At 43.0% G+C, this 20,760-nt stretch overlaps 1 protein-coding gene across 1 annotated transcript in view; it reads left to right on the forward strand.

The window, feature by feature from the left end:
* The window catches only part of rptor (regulatory associated protein of MTOR, complex 1), a 500,247-nt gene that overhangs the window by 58,739 nt on the left and 420,748 nt on the right, over positions 1–20,760 (forward strand). The window lies entirely within an intron of this gene.

Below are 20,760 nucleotides of genomic sequence, written 5' to 3' on the forward strand. Positions count from 1 at the left end.
GCAGTTGCTGGGAATCTGAAGTTAAAAACTCAGGCAGCATCTATGGAGAGTGCAGTTATTTACAGATCTTGTCTGACCTGTTGAGTATTTTTAGCATTTTCTATTTTTACTTATGGTTTTACTAAATGTGCTTTAAATGTTAGAGTGCAGAACCAAAAGTAGACGTCTGATAAATGAAAATCATTGGGGAGTTGTGTGACTATTGTATATTCTTGGATTTTGCTATTCTGCATGTTTAAAAGTTATGGAGTATGATGTTCTTGAGAAGCTTGCAGTGTTTGTATTTCCTGATGGCAATAACTCATTTTAATTGTTGTATTTAAAACTTAATTTCACAGAGATTTGCGTCACTCTGTTATATCTGTTTTCAATTTAGACAGCTATTCCTTTTATTTTCAAACTATATCTTGCTTGTTTAAAACTAGAACAGCCATGATGGAATGGCAGAGCAGAGTTGATGGGCAGAATGGCCTAATTCTGCTCCTTTGTTTTGCGGTCTGAAGAAAAAAATCCAGTGTACCTAACATGCATACTCAGCTAAAGTTGATGGAAAATTGGGGAAATATAAACGTACTTCAGTCACGATTTATGGTTTGCAAAATTGGAATAGTCTTAGGTATTGTGTCTCACCTTTGTGGTTTCAACAGTTGACCAGTCCAGAGCTCACACAATACGGAGTTGGATTTAAGATGATGTCTGTTTATCTGACAACTTCAGTCAGAGGGTGTTGAATCTCTGGAATTCATTGCCACCGATGTTGTGGAAGCCAAGTCATTGGGTATATTTAAAGTGGAGGCTGTTAGGATCTTGATTAATCAGGGCAGCAGAGGTTAGAGGGAAAAGGGAGGAAAATAGAGTTGAGAGGGATAATAAATCAGCCATGGCAGAGCAGATTTATTGAGCCGAGTGGCATAATTTTACTCCTGTGTCTTACGGTCTAACAAAGATGCTGTTCAGTTATATTCTAACTCTACTTAAATTATACCTGTTTGGCTTGCTGCTCTGTGGGGTTCGCTTGAATCTGTGCTGGACTTAGACCGTGGTCTGCAACTAGTGGACATCTAGATTGGCTGCAGTGATCCCTGACATTGTGAACTTCAGCTGCAGTGATCCCTGACATTGTGAACTTCAGTTCTGAATGCTGTTTGCTTGCCCTCATTGTTTTCACAATTTGTTTCCCCCCCTCTCTCTCTCTCTCCCCCCTCTCTCTCCCCCTCTCTCTCCCCCCCTCTCTCTCCCCCCCTCTCTCTCCCCCCTCTCTCTCCCCCCTCTCTCTCTCCCCCTCTCTCTCCCCCTCTCTCTCCCCCTCTCTCTCCCCCCCTCTCTCTCCCCCCCTCTCTCTCCCCCCCTCTCTCTCCCCCCTCTCTCTCCCCCTCTCTCTCCCCCCTCTCTCTCCCCCTCTCTCTCTCTCTCCCCCTCTCTCTCCCCCTCTCTCTCCCCCTCTCTCTCCCCCTCTCTCTCCCCCCCTCTCTCCCCCCTCTCTCTCCCCCTCTCTCTCCCCCTCTCTCTCCCCCTCTCTCTCCCCCCCTCTCTCCCCCCCTCTCTCCCCCCCTCTCTCCCCCCCTCTCTCCCCCCCTCTCTCTCCCCCCCTCTCTCCCCCCCTCTCTCCCCCCCTCTCTCCCCCCCCCTCTCTCCCCCCCCCTCCACACTGGCTGTTTGTTGGTCTTCTTTTGCTTTTAATGGGTTCTTTTGGCTTTCTTTAGCTGCCTGTAAGGAGATGAATCTCAAGGTTGTATAAAGTATAAACAACAGGAATTCTGCAGATGCTGGAAATTCAAGCAACACACATCAAAGTTGCTGGTGAACGCAGCAGGCCAGGCAGCATCTATAGGAAGAGGCGCAGTCGACGTTTCAGGCCGAGACCCTTCGTCAGGACTAACTGAAGGAAGAGTGAGTAAGGGATTTGAAAGCTGGAGGGGGAGGGGGAGATGCAAAATGATAGGAGAAGACAGGAGGGGGAAGGGACCTCCTGTCCCATGATCCTCTCGTATCCCTTTTGCCTATCACCTGTCCAGCTCGTGGCTCCATCCCTCCCCCTCCTGTCTTCTCCTATCATTTTGGATCTCTCCCTCCCCCTCCAGCTTTCAAATCCCTTACTCACTCTTCCTTCAGTTAGTCCTGACGAAGGGTCTCGGCCTGAAACGTCGACTGCGCCACTGCCTATAGATGCTGCCTGGCCTGCTGCGTTCACCAGCAACTTTGTTGTATAAAGTATACATACTTTGGTAATAAATATACTTCTGAACTTTGCATTTCCTGCGCAAGTTCATTGAATTGAAGGGGAAACTAGACTGATGAGTGATGGGCTGTGCGATCATTCGTTAACCAGTTTCCCCCGGGATCAATAAAGTATGACTATGATTATGACTATTCAGTTTATTCGTCACCTTGGCACCTCATATAATTATCATCCTACATGTGCTTGGGAAATCCAGATAGAGAGTACTGCATTGGATCATCAGTTAATATGATTCCAATCCAAGACAAATGTTCTTGAACTAATGTATGTAGATACTTTCATTATTTGCTATACATTGGTTGCAGTTTTACATATTGTCCTGATAGGAAATTTCTTTTTCAAGAGCTCTGCCCTCTGAGGATGAGACATGACATGACTCTCTCTGGCTTATTGCATCCTGAATTGGTTCTTGTTTCTCATTCTTCTGACCTAAGCAGTGTCTCTGCTGATTTTTTACTTTTCTTACTAATACAGAATGGTACTTCAAGTACTTTTTTTTTCCAGAATGTGGTCCATTGATATTATTAGGTAAATAGTGAAAACTGATCCGGCTTGAACTTAGTCCTTCAGTTCTCTGAGTCATGAAAAGTTTGTTCCATTTTGAGACTGGTAAGGATTTAGATAGGGTAATCAGATTTCCCTGAGGTGCTTAATTCAGAGCTGATTAATTGAAGTTTTCTACCTTCTGTGGTGGATGCACTTGGTACTGAAGTATTGCATGAATTATTGCTGTTTAACATTCATTTTCTGGTGTTGACCTAAAAAGTTACAAATGCTGACAATCTGGCAAACTTGCTCTGCATTTTGTACAAATTTTTAACCTTTATTAACATGATACTTGCATGGCTAGAAGACTGGTTGGCTGACTGACAGGAACCAAAGAATGGGAATAAAGGCAGCCTTTTGTGGTTGGCTGCCAGTGACTTGTGGTGTTCCACAGGGGTCCGTGTTGGGTCTGCTTCTTTGATGGCTTTGAGGCCGAGTTTGCAGATGAAATGAAGGTGGGTAGGGGGCAGGTAGTGTAGAGGGAGTCTCGAGAAGGACATGGATTAGGAGAATGTGCAAAGAAGAGGTAGATGGCATATAGTGTAGGGAAGTGCATGTTCATGCACTTTGGTCGAAGGAATAAAAGTGTAGACCATTTTCTAAAAGGGTAGAAAATTCAAAAATCAGAAGTGCAAATGGATTTGGGGAGTCCTCATGCAGCTTTCCCAAAGGCTAACTTGCAGGTTGAGTCAGGAAGGCAAATGCGATGTTAGCATTCATTTCTAGAGGGGTAGAATATGACAACAAGGATGTAATGAATGCAAACATGAGGAAATCTGCAGATGATGGAATTTCAAGCAAGACACACACAAAATGCTGGTGAACGCAGCAGGCCAGGCAGCATCTATAGGAAGAGGTACAGTCGATGTTTCGGGCCGAGACCCTTCGTCAGGACTAACTGAAAGAAGAGCTAGTAAGAGATTTGAAAGGGGGAGGGGGAGATCAGAAATGATAGGAGAAGACAGGAGGGGGAGGGATGGAGCTAAGAGCTGGAAAGTTGATTGGCAAAAGGGATACAAGGCTGGAAAAGGGAGAGGATCATGGGACAGGAGGCCTAGGGAGAAAGAAAGGAGGAGGGAGCCCAGAGGATGGGGAAGGAGTTATAGTGAGAGGGACAGAAGGAGAAAAAAGAGAGGGGAAAAAAGGGGAATAATAATAAATAAATAGGGGATGGGGTACGAAGGGGAGGTGGGGTATTTACGGAAGTTAGAGAAGTCAATGTTCATGCCATCAGGTTGGAGGCTACCCAGACGGAATATAAGGTGTTGTTCCTCCAACCTGAGTGTGGCTTCATCTTGTCAGTAGAGGAGGCCATGGACAGACATATCAGAATGGGAATGGGACGTGGAATTAAAATGTGTGGCCACTGGGAGATCCTGCTTTCTCTGGCGGACAGAGTGTAGGTGTTAAACGAAACCGTCTCCCAGCCTGCGTCGGGTCTTGCCAATATATAGAAGGCCGCATTGGGAGCACCGGACTCAGTATATCACCCCAGCCGACTCACAGGTGAAGTGTTGTCTCACCTGGAAGGACTGTCTGGGGCCTTGAATGGTGGTGAGGGAGGAAGTGTAAGGGTATGTTTAGCACTTGTTCCGCTTACAAGGATAAGTGCCGGGAGGGAGATCGGTGGGAAGGGGTTGGGGGGATAAATGGACAAGGGAGTCGCATAGGGAGCGATCCCTGCGGAAAGCAGAAAGGGGGGGAGAGGGAAAATGTGCTTGGTGGTGGGATCCCATTGCAGGTGGCGGAAGTTATGGAGTTGGACCTGAAGGCTGGTGGGGTGGTAGGTGAGGACAAGGGGAACCCTATTCCTAGTGGGGTGGCGGGAGGATGGGATGAGAGCAGATGTGCGTGAAATGGGGGAGATGCTTTTGAGAGCAGAGTTGATGGTGGAGGAAGGGAAGCCCCTTTCCTTAAAAAAGGAGGACATCTCCTTCGTCCTGGAATGAAACGCCTCATCATGAGATGTGGCCTTCTATATATTGGCGAGACCCGACGCAGGCTAGGAGACCATTTCACTGAACGCCTACGCTCTGTCTGCCAGAGAAAGCAGGATCTCCCAGTGGCCACACATTTCAATTCCACGTCCCATTCCCATTCTGATATGTCTATCCACGGCCTCCTCTACTGTCACGGTGAGGCCACACTCAGGTTGGAGGAAGAACACCTTATATTCTGTCTGGATAGCCTCCAACCTGATGGGATGAACATTGACTTCTCTAACTTCTGTTAATGCCCCACCTCCCCTTCGTACCCCATCCCTTATTTATTTATCTTTATCTTTATCTTTATCTGTCTCTGTCTCTCTTTTCTCCTCCTTCTTCCCCCCCCCTTTTTTCTCCCTCTGTCCCTCTCACTATAACTCATTGCTCATCCTCTGGGCTCCCCTCCCCCTTTCTTTCTCCCTAGGCCTCCTGTCTCATGATCCTCTCCCTTCTCCAGCCTGGTATTCCTTTTGCTAATCAACTGTCCAGCTTTTGGCTCTATCCCTCCCCCTCCTGTCTTCTCCTATCATTTTGGATCGCCCCCTCCCCCTCCCACTTTCAAATCTCTTACTATCTCTTCCTTCAGATAGTCTTGGCGAAGGGTCTCGGCCCGAAACGTCGACTGTACCTCTTCCTATAGATGCTGCCTGGCCTGCTGCGTTCACCAGCATTTTTTGTGTGTGTTGCATGTAATGAATGCAGAGGCCTTATGAGGCATTGGTCAGTCGTGTTTGGAGTATTGTAAGCAGTTTTGGGTTCCTTATCAAAGAAATGATGTGCTGGAAATGGAGAGGGTCCATAGGAGGTTCACAAGAATGATTTCAGAATGAAAGGGTTAACATTTGAGGAGCATTTGATGGCTGTGGGCCTATACTTGCTGGAGTTTAGAAGAGTGAGGCTGATCTCCTTGAAACCTATTGAATATTGAAGCTCTAGATGTAGTGTATGTGGAGAGGATGTTTCCTATAGTTGGCGAGTCTAAGGCTAGAGGCTACAGCCTTAGAATAGAGATGAGGAATTTCTTTAGCCAGAGGGTAGTGAATCTGTGGAATTAATTGTTACAGATGGCTGTGGAGGCCAGATTATTGGGTATATTTATGTTTTGGTTCTTGATTATTCAGGGAGAAGGCAGAAGAATGGGTTTGAGAGGGATAATAAACCAACTTGTGGTCTTATGGTTTTTGCATATTTAAAGATCAGCTTGTCTAAAGTAAATTTCTTGAGTTTTACTATTTAATGAACAAATTCTTCCTTATTTTGTTTCCTCTTGGAATGGAAATAAAATAATTTGCACTGACCCATCCTCTCCTCGGTTGCCTGTAGTTTACTTTTATGGACTTGAAAATGTGGTAGTTTGGATTCCAGACCACATTTATATCAGAGCAGTGGCGCCCACTTTGATCCCTAGAGACACTGCTCGACATTTCAGGAACAGCTTCCTGCTCCGCCATTGTATTGCTAAATGGACCATGAATACTACCTCACTATTTTTGCTCTCTTTTTTGCACTACTTTATTTTTTTGTATCCCATGGATTCCAGTTAATTGGGCCATTGTTTAGTTGGGTCAGCCACTTATTTGAGAAAACACTTAAAAAAAAACACAACTGATTGGGAAGATAGATGGGATTCCTTTCATGTATTTGGGAAACTGTAGCTGAACATCGACTTCTCTAACTTCCGCTAATGCCCCACCTCCCCCTCGTAGCCCATCCGTTATTCCTTTTTCTCCCTCTGTCCCTCTGACTATACCCCTTGCCCATCCTCTGGGTTCCCCCCCCCCTGTTTTTCTCCCCGGACCTCCTGTCCCATGATCCTCTCATATCCCCTTTGCCTGTCCAGCTGTCCAGCTCTTGGCTCCATCCCTCCCCCTCCTGTCTTCTCCTATCATTTTGGATCTCCCCCTCCCCCTCCCCCTCCCACTTTCAAATCTCTTACTAACTCTTCCTTCAGTTAGTCCTGACGAAGGGTCTCGGCCCGAAACATCGACTGTACCTCTTCCTGGAGATGCTGCCTGGCCTGCTGCATTCACCAGCAACTTTGATGTGTGTTGCTTGAATTTCCAGCATCTGCAGAATTCCTGTTGTAGTCGAACAGGTTTCCACTGACATCAGTCACGTGCACTTGTGTGACCGTTAGACGCTAGTGTGCTTAGATTGAACAGTTTTGAAATAATGTCAGTTGCACGTGTTTGTCTTCTAAAAGGCAGTGATTTTTGTCACTGATAGTTGGTGAGAAATAAGCAGTAAGACAATTCTAAACTGTTTTGCTCACTGCAGTTTCAAGCATTTAAGCTTGGAGATACCAGAAACGGCCATGTGTGAAAATGAAATAATTCCTCTACTTCAGTAGGTATCAAGAATCATCTTGAATGTTGCAATGAACATGAAGATTTGGAGGATGTATTCATTGATAGTATTGTATGAAGGCAGTCCATTGCCTGTACTAGGAGCCTGCGCTGATTTTGTTCATTGCCTACACTGAATGAATTCCTCCATTGATAGCTATTAGGAACTAATACACATGTTTTGTAGTACTGTAGTGCTATAGGTAATTTGTTGTGTATTTCATTTAAATACATAATTTGTTACTTCGTTTGTCATATCCAATACAGTATACATTTCTAATCACAAACAAGAAAATATCTGTAGATGCTGGAAGTCCAAGCTTAAACAAACAAACAAACAAACAAACACACACACACAACACCTCCCCCCCCCCCCCCCCCAAACCCTGGAGGAACTCAGCAGGCCAGGCAGCATCTATAGAAAAAAGTACAGTCGATGACCCTTCAGCAGGACTGGGGGGTGGGGGGAAGATGAGTAGATTTAAAAGGTGGGTGGAGGGGAGAGTGAAGCACAAGGTGATAGTTGAAATTGGGAGGGGGAGGGGTGAAATACAGATTGGTGAAAGAGATACAGGGCTGGAGAAGGGGGAATCTAATAGGAGAGGACAGAACCAGGGAAGGAAGGAAAAAGGGGGGAGGAGCACCAGAAGAAGGTGATGGGCAGGCGAGGAGATAAGGTGAGAGGGAAAAGGGGATTAGGAATGGTGAAGGAGGGGGTGGGGGAGCCATTACCAGAAATTCGAGAAATCGATGTACATGCCATCAGGTTGGAGGTTACCCAAACAGAATATAAGGTGTTGTTCCTCCAACCTAAGTGTGGCTTCATCACGATTGTAGTGGCCATGGGTTGACATATCGGAATGGGCATGGGAAGTGGAATTAAAACGGGTGGCGACTGTGAGATCCCATTTCTGGCAGTAAGATGTTCTTGGTGGTGGGATCCCATTGGAGATGGCAGAGGTCACCTACCACCCCACCAGCCTCCACGTCAGGCACATAATTCTTGGTAACTTCCGCCTTCTCCAACAGGATCCCACCACCAAGCACTTCTTTCCCACGCCCATGCACCCCCCCCCCCCCGGCCACTTTCTGCTTTCTGCAGGGGTTGCTCCTTGTGTGACTCCCTTGTCCAATGTCCCTCCCCACTGCTCTCCCTCCTGGCACTTATCCTTGCAAGCAGAACAAGTGCTACACCTGTCCCTACACCACCTCCCTCACTACCACTCAGGGCCCCAAACAGTCCTGCCAGGTGAGGCAGCACTTCACCTGTGTGTCTATTGGGGTTATATACTGCGTCTGGTGCCCTGGGTGTAGCCTCCTGTATATTAGTGAGACTCTACGCGGATTGAAAGACCACTTCACTGAGCACCTGTGCTCCGTCTGGCAGAAGTAGTGGGGTTTCCCAGCGGCCACCCATTTTAATTCACTTCCCATTCCCATTCCGATATGTCAATCCTGTACTGCCACGATAAGGCCACACTCTGGTTAAAGGAACTACACCTTGTATTCTGCCTGGGTAGCCTGAACAATGGCATGAACATTGATTTCTCAACTTCCAGTAATGGCCCCCTCCCCCCAATCTCTCCTTCACCATTCCCCATTCCCTTTGCTCTCTCTGTCTCACCTTATCTCCCTGCCTGCCCATCCCCTCCCTCTGGTGCTCCTCCCACACCCCCCCCTCGTTCTTCTATGGCCTTCTGTCCTCTCCTGTCAGACTTCTCCTTCTCCAGCCCTGCATCTCTTTCACCAATCAACTTCTCAGTTCTTTACCTCATCCCTCACTTGCACCCCCGCTTTCCCCGGTTTTACCTATCACCTTGTGTTTCTCCCTCCCCTCCCCCACCTTTTAAATCTACTCCTCATCTTTTTTTCTCCAGCCCCGCTGAAGGGTCTTGACCTGAAATATCGACTGTGCTCTTTTCTATAATGCCTCCTGGCCTGCTGAGTTCCTGCAGCATTTTGTGTGTGTTACATATTTCTGATTGTAATTTACAGCCCATTTTATGTATTGCACTGTACTGCTGCCACAAAGCAACAAACTTCACAACACATCAGTGATAACCTGGTCCTGATTCTGACATCTGTTCCGATTATTTATCTTGGCTAATTTCAAAACAAACATCTGGGTGAGAGCATGTCAAGTGATTATTGGAAATCTGTTAACTTATACAATAAAATGTTGATAATCTGCTCTCTCTTTGCTTGAAAGTTCCAGCGGCTCATCCATTTTCACTTTAAACTTGGGTTTTGAGGAAGATTTATTATACCACTGCATCATTTTTAAAAAGCAAATGAAAAAATGTTCTATAAAACTGTTCTAAACTTCTAGCTGGGATTGACGTCAATGATCTGTGTGACTTATGGACTCTCTAGTTACATTTTGACATGTGTAAGTCTTTAAGGAACATTTTATAGTTACCATGAAATGCTGATTTTTCGTATTCAGTGTTCTGCTGCATCATTCAAATATTCCTCAAATAACTTGCATACGTAGTTGGAGCTATGTACTCCTTGGATAATAGGATTTTATTCTGTCAAATGCTGAAACCTTTTCTGTGGTGAGTGATTGTTTGCACTTAAGAGGTCATTTATTTAGTGTGCTTTGTTGCACATGAAGATATTGAGTACGAGTGTTCGGTAGCAATGAGCTCTATACAGCCTGTTGTCTGACCACCCATTCAGGTGTGCAGAATGGTGGGTCAAGTTTTGGAACTTGACCTCGTGCTTACCAGCTTGAATTGTGTTGTCTGTCAATGACGATCTGAACATTTGAAGACCATTTATTGCATGGTATTTCAAGGAAGTATGAGGTGCTTGACTTGGACTGAAATTAATCTACTGTTATACATTTCTTCATGAATTTTTAACATGAAGTAAAAGTTTGGTAGATGTTCATGTGGTTGTTTGGAATTCTGGCATTTAATTAGATTTTAGAAGTACTTCACATTAGCAATCTGTTTTCAGGAGGATGCTCTCCACATTTATGGTTTGCTGATGTGTTTCAATAGGAGTCCGTCTTATTCTCCATTTGCTACTTCAAAAAAAATTAAGATAATTGATTGAATCCATTTTTTGGGTGATTTGAGATGCTCATGTTAAAGTAAGAGAAAAGTCAGAAAATGTTCACAATATCAGGCAGCATTTACTTATGGAAGTTGATGTTAATTCTCTTTGAATTGGAAGAGAGTTAGCAATGTCACAGTTTTCAAATACGCACAGAGAAAGGAAAAGGGGAAAGAACAAAAGAGAGGGATTGTAAATGGGTTGAAGACAGAGTCTGAAGTCAAAACTTGTTACAGAGTCAATGACAGAATCAAAATTGGAATAGATAATGAATGAAAATCTACAAATGAATTAATCCAAATCTACAAATGTTGGGTGATTATAAACCAAACAATAAAAATCATTGCCTACAGGCACTGTTGGAAAATAACTAATGTGGCAAATGGTAATATTCACGTAAATTTCTTATCAAAATACATCATTTACAAAGTATATCAAAGTCACCATATACAACCCTGAGATTCATTTTCTTGCAGGCATTCTTAGTAAGTACAAGAAACACAATAGAATCAATGAAAGACCACACCCAACAGGACGGTCAAGCAACAAATGTGCAAAAGATTACAAACTGTGCAAAACCAAAAGGGAAAGATAATAAATAAGCAATGAATATCGAAAGTGAGTCCATAGGTTATGGGAACAGTTTAATAATGGGGCGAGTGAAGTTATCCTCTCTGGTTCAAGAGCTTGATGGTTCAGGGGTAGTAACTTCCTGAACCTGGTGGTGTGCGTCCTGAAGCTCCTGTGCATTCTTCCTGGTTGAGGTCCTTGATGATGGATGCTGCTTTTCTGTGCTTGATGGTCAGGAGGACTTTATCTGTGATGGACTGGGCTGTAGCCAGTACTTTGGGAATTGATATTTCTGTACCAGGCTGTAATGCGACCAGTCAATATACCCTTCACTGAAAATCTATCGAAGTTTGTCAAAGTGTTCAATGACGTGATAATCTTTGAAAACTTCTAAGAAAGTTGAGACACTGCTCTGCTTTCTTTGCAATGGCACTTGTGTCCTGAACCCAAGACGGATCCTCTGAAATGATAACACCAAGGAATAAAACTGATGACCCTCTCCACTTCTGATTTCTGCCCCCACCCCCCCAAAAACAGGCCTGGCTCATGGACCTTTGGTTTCCCACTCCTGAAGTCAATATTCAGCTCCTTGAGTTTTGTGACATTGAGTAAAAGGTGGTTGTTGTAATACCACTCAGCCAGATTTTCAATCTCTCTTCTCTGTGCTGATTCATTACAACCTTTGATTTGGCCAATGACAGTGGTGCTGTCAGCAAATTTAAATGTAGCATTGGAGCTGTGAAGAGTTCCACAGTCATAAGTATAAAGCGAGTAGAGCAGGGAGCTAAGCACACAGCCTTGTGGTGCACCTGTGCTGATGGAGATTGTGGAGGCATTCCCAATCTGAACTGACTGCGGTCTGCAAGTGAGGAAATTGAGAATCTAGTTATTGAGTTGTAGCAGTTATTGAGACATAGGTGTCTTGAAGTTTATTGATTAGTTTTGAGGGGATGGTGGTTTTCAATGCTGATCTGTATTCATTCAGATCCTCTGAGTCCTTTGAGCATGGCCCAGTCCACTGACTTGAAGCAAGCCTGTAGCTGCAGATCTGTCTCCTGCGACCACCTCTTAGTTTTCCTTACTTCCAGAGCCTTGCTGTTTAGCCATTACCTGTTTACAGGTAGGAGGAGGACAGCCAACATGCAGTCTAGAGATTGAACAGTGAACATTCCTTATGGTACAATAGCAGCAGCCAAGTGTGTTGACACCCCTGGTGCTGCAGGTGATATGTTGATAATAATTGGGCAGATATGTCTTCAAACAAGCTTGATTGAAATCCTCAATGATGATTTGAAAGGCTTCAGGGTAGGCTGTCACTTGTTTGCTGATGGTGGGCACTCAGTACCTCATGCGCCTGCTTTAACGTTGGCTCTTGGTGGTATGTAAGCTGTAGTCTGGATTGTGGAGGTAGAATGGTTGGCAGATCAAACTCTCTTGGTCATTAGAACAATCGGATCATCAGAAGTTAGTGAATTAATTATGTTGGGTTCTGGAGAAAACATAACTGTGGCCACAAGTTAAGAATTCATTACAAGCTATCATAGATACTATCATTCAGTGTAATTAATAGCATTAAAGCAAGTATGATGCTGATGGCATAAGGTATTTAATTGAAAAATACCTTAAGGTATTGAAAAAAATGGTGTGGTTTTGGTGAGGACTAAGGACAGAGAGAGAAAACTTGGAGCTGTAATATAATTGAAAGGATAGGTGACTGGAAGGTTGAGGTCACGCTTGTAGCTTGAACAGAATTGCCTCATAAAGTGCTTATTCTATCTGTGGCTACCACCATGCAACAGAGAGCGTTTTGAGAGCATTAAGTGTGTTACATTGAATCAACTGCAAAGAAAGGAGTTTGTGCGTTCTTCTTGCGACCTTGTAGCACAGTGCTCCAGAGGTACAGATTAGTGGCTTAATTGATCACATGGGTGTAATTGGGTGATGTAGGCTTGTTGGGCTGGAAATGCTTGTTGCTGTGTTGTATCTTTAGGTAAAATTTTAAAAAATTGCTATTCAACTACAAAGTGGTGTGATTGAGAATAACTAAAAGGACATGCGTGATGGATATCATGGTTGTATAGAAGGAGGGATTATTGGTGAAAATAGAGAAGCAGATGAGGGGGTTACGGAGGTGTCTCCCTGAAACATTGAAAGGTAAAAGTTGGTGTTTCACAGTAGCAGGTGTGTTAGAAATTATGCAGGAAAGTCTGTTTAGCCTTGTGGAACCTTGTTTCTGGGCAGGAGGGAAACAGGTAGAAAATCCCCCTTCTCTTTTTTTCTTATTCTTCATTCAGGTTCCCCTCTATCCTTTCGCTTCTCCTCACCTGCCTATCACCTCCCTCTGTTTCTCCTCTTCCTTTCTTTACTTCCATAGTCCACTCTCCTCTCCATAGAGTCCTTCTTCCACCTATCACCTCCCAATACTTCATCCCACCTCACCCTCCCCCCTCACCTGGCCTCACCGATCACCTGCCAGCTTCTCCTCCTTAACCTCCCCCTCTTCCCCCCACCACCTTATTCTGGCTTCTTTCTCCTTGCTTTCCAGTCCTGATGAAGGGTTTTGGCCTGAAAAGTCGACTTTTTAATTCTTCTCCGTAGATGTTGCCTGGCCTGTTGAGTTCCTCCAGCATCTTGATGTGTGTTATAAAGGTTCGGTCAACTATGAAGTGAGAGATTTCTCGGTTGAAGGAAAATTCAGTGGATAAGCTAAAATGGAAGGTAGATCCACCAGAACAGAGACTGAAGAAATGGAGTAAAGTCCTTCTAGAAAGTAGTTTAGGATAAAATGCAGTTAAGGAGGCATGATACTGAGTTTGTCATTGATATTAATCAGTCCTGTCACTGGCAATAGAGATGAATAAAGTGAAGGAAGGTAAGAGTTAGAGGTGAGCCATGTGAAAGTGAAGGAATGCTGGAATTAAAAAAAAGTGCTGCAAATGGTGGATGTTTAAAGTTCAAACAGAAAATTGCTGAAGCATCCAACAGGTTAGGCAGCAACTGCGGAAAGAGAAATGCTGCTGATGTTTTGAGCTAAAGTTCCTGCTTCAGAAATTATTCTGTTACAAAATTGTTGACTTAATGAAATTATTATTTTTAATAATTGGGATAAAGCCTTTTCAATGTCTATTATTGTTGAGCTGTAAGAATTTTGTACATTTCTACACTATGGTAAGACAGCTTTCTCAAATGCTGAAGGGGTTTTGTTGTATCTACTGTAAATATCCATAAGAAAATGAATCTCAAGGTAGTATATGGTGACATATAGGTACTTTGATAATAAAATTACTTTGAACTTTTGGTCTTTGGGACTGGAAAGTTTATGGAACCATTATTGGCTGGAGAAAACCTAACCGTGGCTACAAATTAAAAACTCATTGCAAACTATTACAGATACCATCATTCAGTGTAATTAATAACAGTGAAGCAAGTAAAGATTTGATTATTCAAATATTGTTCATGAAGGATCTGCTGTGGGCCCAGCGAGCAAGGGCAATTACAAAGGAAGCACTGCATCATCATGGACATCTTGGATCATGCCCACAACATTTTGGAGAGGGAGGAAGAGCGGCCAGATGTCTTGGTACCAATGACATAGGAAGGAAAAGCAAAGATGTCCTGAAAAGAGACTTTAGAGAGCTAGATAGAAAGCTGTGAAGCAGGAGCTCCCAGGTAGTAATTTCTGGATTGCTGCCCATGCCACGTGCCGGTGAGGGTAGAAGCAAGATGAGTTGGCAGATTAATGCGTGGCTGATAAGCTGGTGCAGGGGGCAGGGCTTCAGGTTCTTGGATTATTGGGATCTCTTCTGGGGAAGGTATGGCCTGTTCAAAAGCAACAGGTTGTACCTGAATCTGAAGGAACCAATATTCTCATAGGTAGGTTTATTAGAGCTGTTGGGGAGTGTTTAAGCTAATTTGGCAGGGGATGGGAACCAAAATGAAAGCACTGAGGATAGGATGGCTGGTAAAAAAGCAAAGATAACGTGCAGTCAAACTGTCAGAAAGGGCAGGCAGTTGATAGGACATAATTGCAGCCAGCAGGGTGAGTATCAGTGCATTAGGTATGCAGAATCAAAAATGGTAGCAAATACAGTACTCAGTGTTATACCTCAATGCATGGAGTATAAGAAGCAAGGTGGATAATCTTGTTGCACTATTACAGATTGTCAGTAATGATATTGTGGCCATCACTAAATCGTGGCTGAAGGATGGTTGCAGTTGGGAGCTGAATATCCAAGGTTACATGTTGTATCAGAGGGATAAGGAGGTAAACAGAGGGGGTGGTGTGGCTCTGCTGGTAAAGAATGGCATCTAATCATTAGAAAGATATGACACGGGACTGGAAGATGTTGAATCCTTGTGGGTTGAGTTAAGAAACTGCAAGGGTAAAAGGATCCTGATGGGAGTTATATACAGGCCTCCCAACAGTAGCTGGGATGTGGACCACAGATTACAATGGGAAATAGAAAATGCATGTCAAAAAAGCAATGTTATGATAGTCATGGGAGATTTCAACGTGCAGGTCAATTGGGAAAATTAGGTTGAAAATGGATCTCAAGAGAGTGAATTTGTTGAATGCCTATATGATGGCTTTATAGAGCAGTTTGTCTTTGAGCCTACAAGGGGATCAGCTATATTGGATTGGGTGTTACGAAGTGAACTGGAGGCGATTAGGGGGTTTAAGGTAAAAGAACTTTTAGGAGGCAGTGATCACAATATGATTGAGTTCAACTTGAAATTTGATAGGAAGAAAATAAAGTCTGATGTAGCAGTATTTCAGTGGAGTAAAGGAAATTACAATGGTATGAGAAAGAGGAAAAAGTAAATTAAAAGATGATGCTGGTAGGGATGACAGCAGAGCAGCAGTGATGTGAGTTTCTGGGGGAAAATGGGGAAGGTGCAGGATAGAAGAAATACAAAAATAAAGAAATACTCAAATGGCAAAATAGGACAACCGTGGCTGACAGGGAAATCAAAGCTAATGTAAAAGCAAAAGAGGGGATATACAACAAAGCAAGAATTAGTAGGAAGACAAAGGATTGGGAAGTTTTTAAAACCCTACAGAGAGCAACTAAAATAATCATTAGGAGGGAAAAGATTAAATATAAGCTAGCAAACAATATCAAAGTGGATATTAAATCTTTTTCAAGTATATAAAATATAAAAGAGAGATGTGAGTGGATATAGGACCACTAGAAAATGAGGCCGGAGAAATAATAACGTGGGCAAGGAGTTGGCAGATGAACTAAATGTGTGTTTTGCATCAGTCTTCACTGTGCAAGATATTAGCAGTGTGCCAGATGTTGAAGGGTATGTGAGAAGAGAAGTGTGTGCAGTTATTGTTAGAAGAGAGAAGGTGCTCAAAAAGCTGAAAGACCTAAGGTACATAAGTCACCTGGACCAGATGAACTGTACCCTAGGCTTTTGAAAGCGGTAGAGATTGTGGAGGTATGAGTAATGCTTTTGCAATCCTCTGGTCTGGTGGCAGAGCATTGGAAAATTACAAATGTCACTCTACTCTTGTGCTTCATGAACCAAGTGGCCTAATTCTGCGCCTATGTCTTACTTCTATAGGAGTTTGCAAAGATTCAGCATGACACCTAAAACTTTGACAAACTTCTTTTGATGTGTGATAGAGAGCATGTTGATGGGCTGCATCACAGGCTGGTATGCAAACGCCGGTGCCCTTGAACTGAAAGTCCTCCCAAAAGTAGTAGTTATGGCTGTCCATCACAGTTAAAGCCACTGAGCACATTGACATGGAGTGTTGTTAAAGGAAACCAGCATCCATCATCAGGGACCCCCACTACCCAGGCCATTCTGTCTTCTCGCTACTGCTATTGGGAAGAAGGTTCAGGAGCCTCAGGACTCGCCACCAGGTTGAGGACCAGTAATTACCCCTCAACCATCAGGCTCTTGAACCAAAGGGGATAACTTCACTCAACTTCACTTGCCCCATCATTAAAATATTCCCTCAGCCTATGGATTCACTTTCAAGGACTCCTCGTCTCATATTCTTTATATTTATTGCGTGCTTATCTATCTTTCTATTTATTTATTATTTCTTTTTGTATTTGATTTATTTGTTGTCTTTTGCACAGTGAATGCCCAAGTTGGTGTGGCCTCATTGCCTCTATTATAGTTATTATTCTATTATTGATTTATTGAGTATGCCGGCAAGAAACCAAATCTCACGGTTGTATTTGGTGACATGTATGTACTTTGATAATAAACTTACTTCGAACTTTTGAACTTTGAAGAAGTTTGAGAATCAAAGTATTTATTGAGGGACCAATAAGGTTTTAAATGGACAATGTTATGGAAATGTATTTCAGTCCACAGCCAAGAAATCTCAAACAATACATACCGCAAAGCATAGTCAGCTACACAATCTGCTCTTATAATTACATTGAAATGTCCTAAGATGCTTCACAGATGGAAATTAAAATTAGGCAGACTCCCATAAAGAAATATGAGAGCTGGTATTAAGAGAGGTCTGAAAAGAAAGCAGTGGAGTAGTTTAGGGAGAGAACTTCAGAGCTTTGATTGCAATGGTATTAATCTTCAGAAGTCCAATACTTGTTTATTTCCTCAGCTCTCAGATCAGGTATTGTTTTAATGGGAATAAGAAGCAGTGGCTGCAATTGTTTTCTGGGTATGGGGCAGGTTTATATGGACTTACTTATGCAATTCCTGGCAGAGCACAATGCAAATAGAATTAACAAAGTAATAAGGCCTGCAGATAAAGTTTCTTTGTTTTGCATAAATCAGAACAGCAATTTTACCAAAAATTATACATCAGTGTTCTCAATGGAAAACGCACCCGACAGAAAAGGAAATTAAAATAATCCCCAGTAGGTGAAGAGAACGGAGAATGCTCTGAAGCCTTGTATTTCGTTGGAATTCCCGTAGTTTAATGAGCATTTGTTGGTAAATAGTACAAGAACCTTGTATTTCACTAGGACTGTGCTGTTGCATTTTACAAATAATAAATTTAATTCTCTCAAAGCCATGAAATGGGCATTAATGAAACAATGGAAAAAAACTCAAATACTAGTTGTTATTAAAATAACCTTGCCTCAAATAGAACAGTTAAATCAGCAAGACTAGAATGCTGATTCTAATATAATAAATATAAAGACCACAGGTGACAAAAGGTCTTTGGCCTGAAAAAATAACTATTTCTTTACAATGAAAGAATGCTGAAATTCATAACAGAATATAATAACATTGCAAACACGAGGAAATCTGCAGATGCTGGAATTTCAAGCAACACACATCAAAGTTGCTGGTGAACACAGCAGGCCAGGCAGCATCTCTAGGAAGAGGTACAGTTGATGTTTTGGGCCGAGACCCTTCATCAGGACTAACTGAAAGAAGAGCTAGTAAGAGATTTGAAAGTGGGAGGGGGAGATCCAAAATGATAGGAGAAGACAGGAGGGGGAGAGATGGAGCCAAGAGCTGGACAGGTGATTGGCAAAAGGGTTATGAGAGGATCATGGGACAGGAGGCCCAGGGAGAAAGAAAAGGGGGAGGGGGGAACCCAGAAGATGGGCAAGGGGTATAGTGAGAGGGACAGATGGAGAAAAGAGAGAGAGAGAAAAAGAACGTGTGTATAAAAATAAATAACAGATGGGGTAACAACTTCCGCTAATGCCCCACCTCCCCCTTGTACCCCATCCGTTATTTATTTACATACACACGTTCTTTCTCTCCTTTTTCGCCCTCTGTCCCTCTCACTATACCCCTTGCCCATCCTCTGGGTTCCCCCCCTCCCCCTTTTCTTTCTCCCTGGGCCTCCTGTCCCATGATCCTCTCATATCCCTTTTGCCAATCAACTGTCCAGCTCTTGGCTCCATCCCTCCCCCTCCTGTCTCCTCCTATCATTTTGGATCTCCCCCTCCCGCTCCCACTTTCAAACCTCTTACTAGCACTTCTTTCAATTAGTCCTGACGAAGGGTCTCAGCCCAAAATGTCGACTGTACCTCTTCCTAGAGATGCGTGTTGCTATAATAACATTGCCCAGTTTGGAAAAGGTACAATAGAGACAAGGGAGTATCAGAAAAGATGTGAACAGGACTGATGCAAAATGTTCCAAAATAACCCATTAAGAGGCAGCCATGGCTAGCATACGCACAATTTTGACAAGCTATGCTTTTTTATCTGGGGAGATGAATGGACTTCGGAGAGGTTAATTTCAGAATCGGGTTTATTATTACTGACAGATGTGAAATTTGTTATTATGTAGCAGAAGTACAGTGCATGAAAATGACTATATTCAACAAGTAAAATAGAAAAATGTGTGTGTATCTATTGCATTGTATAAGTATTGTATAAATATATTATACAATATACACACTAGTGAGGTTGTGTTCATTGGTTCACGAACCATTCAGAAATCTGATGGTGGAGGCTAAGAAGCTGTTCCAAAAACATTGAGTGTGTGTGTGTGTCTTCAAGCTCCTGGACCTCCTGGTAATGAGAACAGGGCATGCCTGGATGGTGAGGGTCCTTCCTAAGCAAGAGAAAGTCTGCAGGTGAGCAACACACACAAAATGCTGGAGGAATTCAGCAGGTTAGGCAACATCTGTGGGGAAAAAAATATAGTTGATATTTTGGGAAGAAACCCTTTGGCAGAACTGGAGAGAAAAAAAGCTGAGGAGTAGATTTGAAAGGCGGGGGGAGAGGAGAGAGAGATGCCAGGCAATAGGTGAAACGGAGGGGGAAGGATGAAGCAAAGAGCTAGGAAGTTGGTTTGTGAAAGAGACAGAAGGCCATGGAAGAAAGGGTGCGGGTAGGAGAACCAGAGGGAGGTGATGGGCCGGCAAGGAGATAACATGAGAGAGAGACAAGGGGATGGGAAATGATGAAGGGGTGGGTGGAAGTTTGAGAAATCGATGTTTATGCCATCAGGTTGGAGGCTACCCCAGTGGAGTATAAGGTGTTGTTCCTCCAACCTAAGTGTGGCCTTATCCCGAAAGTGGAGGAGGTCACGGATGGACATATTGGAATGGGAAGTGGAATTAAAATGGGTGTCCACTGGGAGATCCCGCTTTTTCTGGCGGATGGAGCGTAGATGCTCGGCGAAGCAGTCTCTCAATCTACGTTGGGTCCTTCATGATGGATGCCACCTTCTTGAGTCATTGCCTGTTGAAAACACTGGCCTGACAGTAGATGTTGTAGTGGATGTTTGGGGGTGGTTAAGCTGCTGTTCAAAAGGAAGTAGTTGTGAACCTTCACACCATTTTGCTGGGAACTGGATTGGTAGAATGTTATGATGCCCTTCATGGTTTTTTTAAAAAAGAATTGGTGTTTGGAAATCTGAGAATTATTTCACTGAATGTTTCAATTTACATGTGACAAAGCTAGTCTTTATCTTTATTAAAATAATCAAGGCATTAGTTGAAAGAGGGAAGAGATTGGACAATACTAAAAAATCATTGTAATTGGGTTTTACTGATAGGATTCTATTTTTATAATTTCATCTTCCATGCTGAAATGAGAAAAAGAACAAAATGTTTTGCTGTTCAGGATTTGACATTTTATGTTCAGTGAAGAAGTAACCCTTTAGAATGGAAAATATATACTTTCAATGAATGAGAAATGCTTTGTGAGCCAAACATCAATGTTCATTACAGTATTCAAACTTACAGTTTGAATAAACAGACATCTTAATCTATAGAAGTGGGCTAGATCTAGAGTATCTTGACTTTTTGAAGATATGTACACTGAAAGATATGGATTTCTTAATCTGAATACTATCAAGGAAAGTACACTATTGAAGAAGAAAGAAATTTGAATTCATAGTTTTTCTTCAGAAAATCATTTTCCCTTTTTGAAGGATTGGGGTGAAGTTAAACTACCAACCTGTTTACCTGTTTACTGGGTACTATGCTTATAAAGTGGTAATTTCTGCAGAGAAAATTAGTTTATGATTTAGTAATTTTGTCTCACATTTGTTATGCTAGATCTAAAGCACAGTTGGAATCTGTTAAATTTGTGTTTTCACAGCCTC

Source organism: Mobula hypostoma, chromosome 22 (assembly GCF_963921235.1).
Source record: "Mobula hypostoma chromosome 22, sMobHyp1.1, whole genome shotgun sequence".
NCBI classification, from domain to species: domain Eukaryota; kingdom Metazoa; phylum Chordata; class Chondrichthyes; order Myliobatiformes; family Myliobatidae; genus Mobula; species Mobula hypostoma.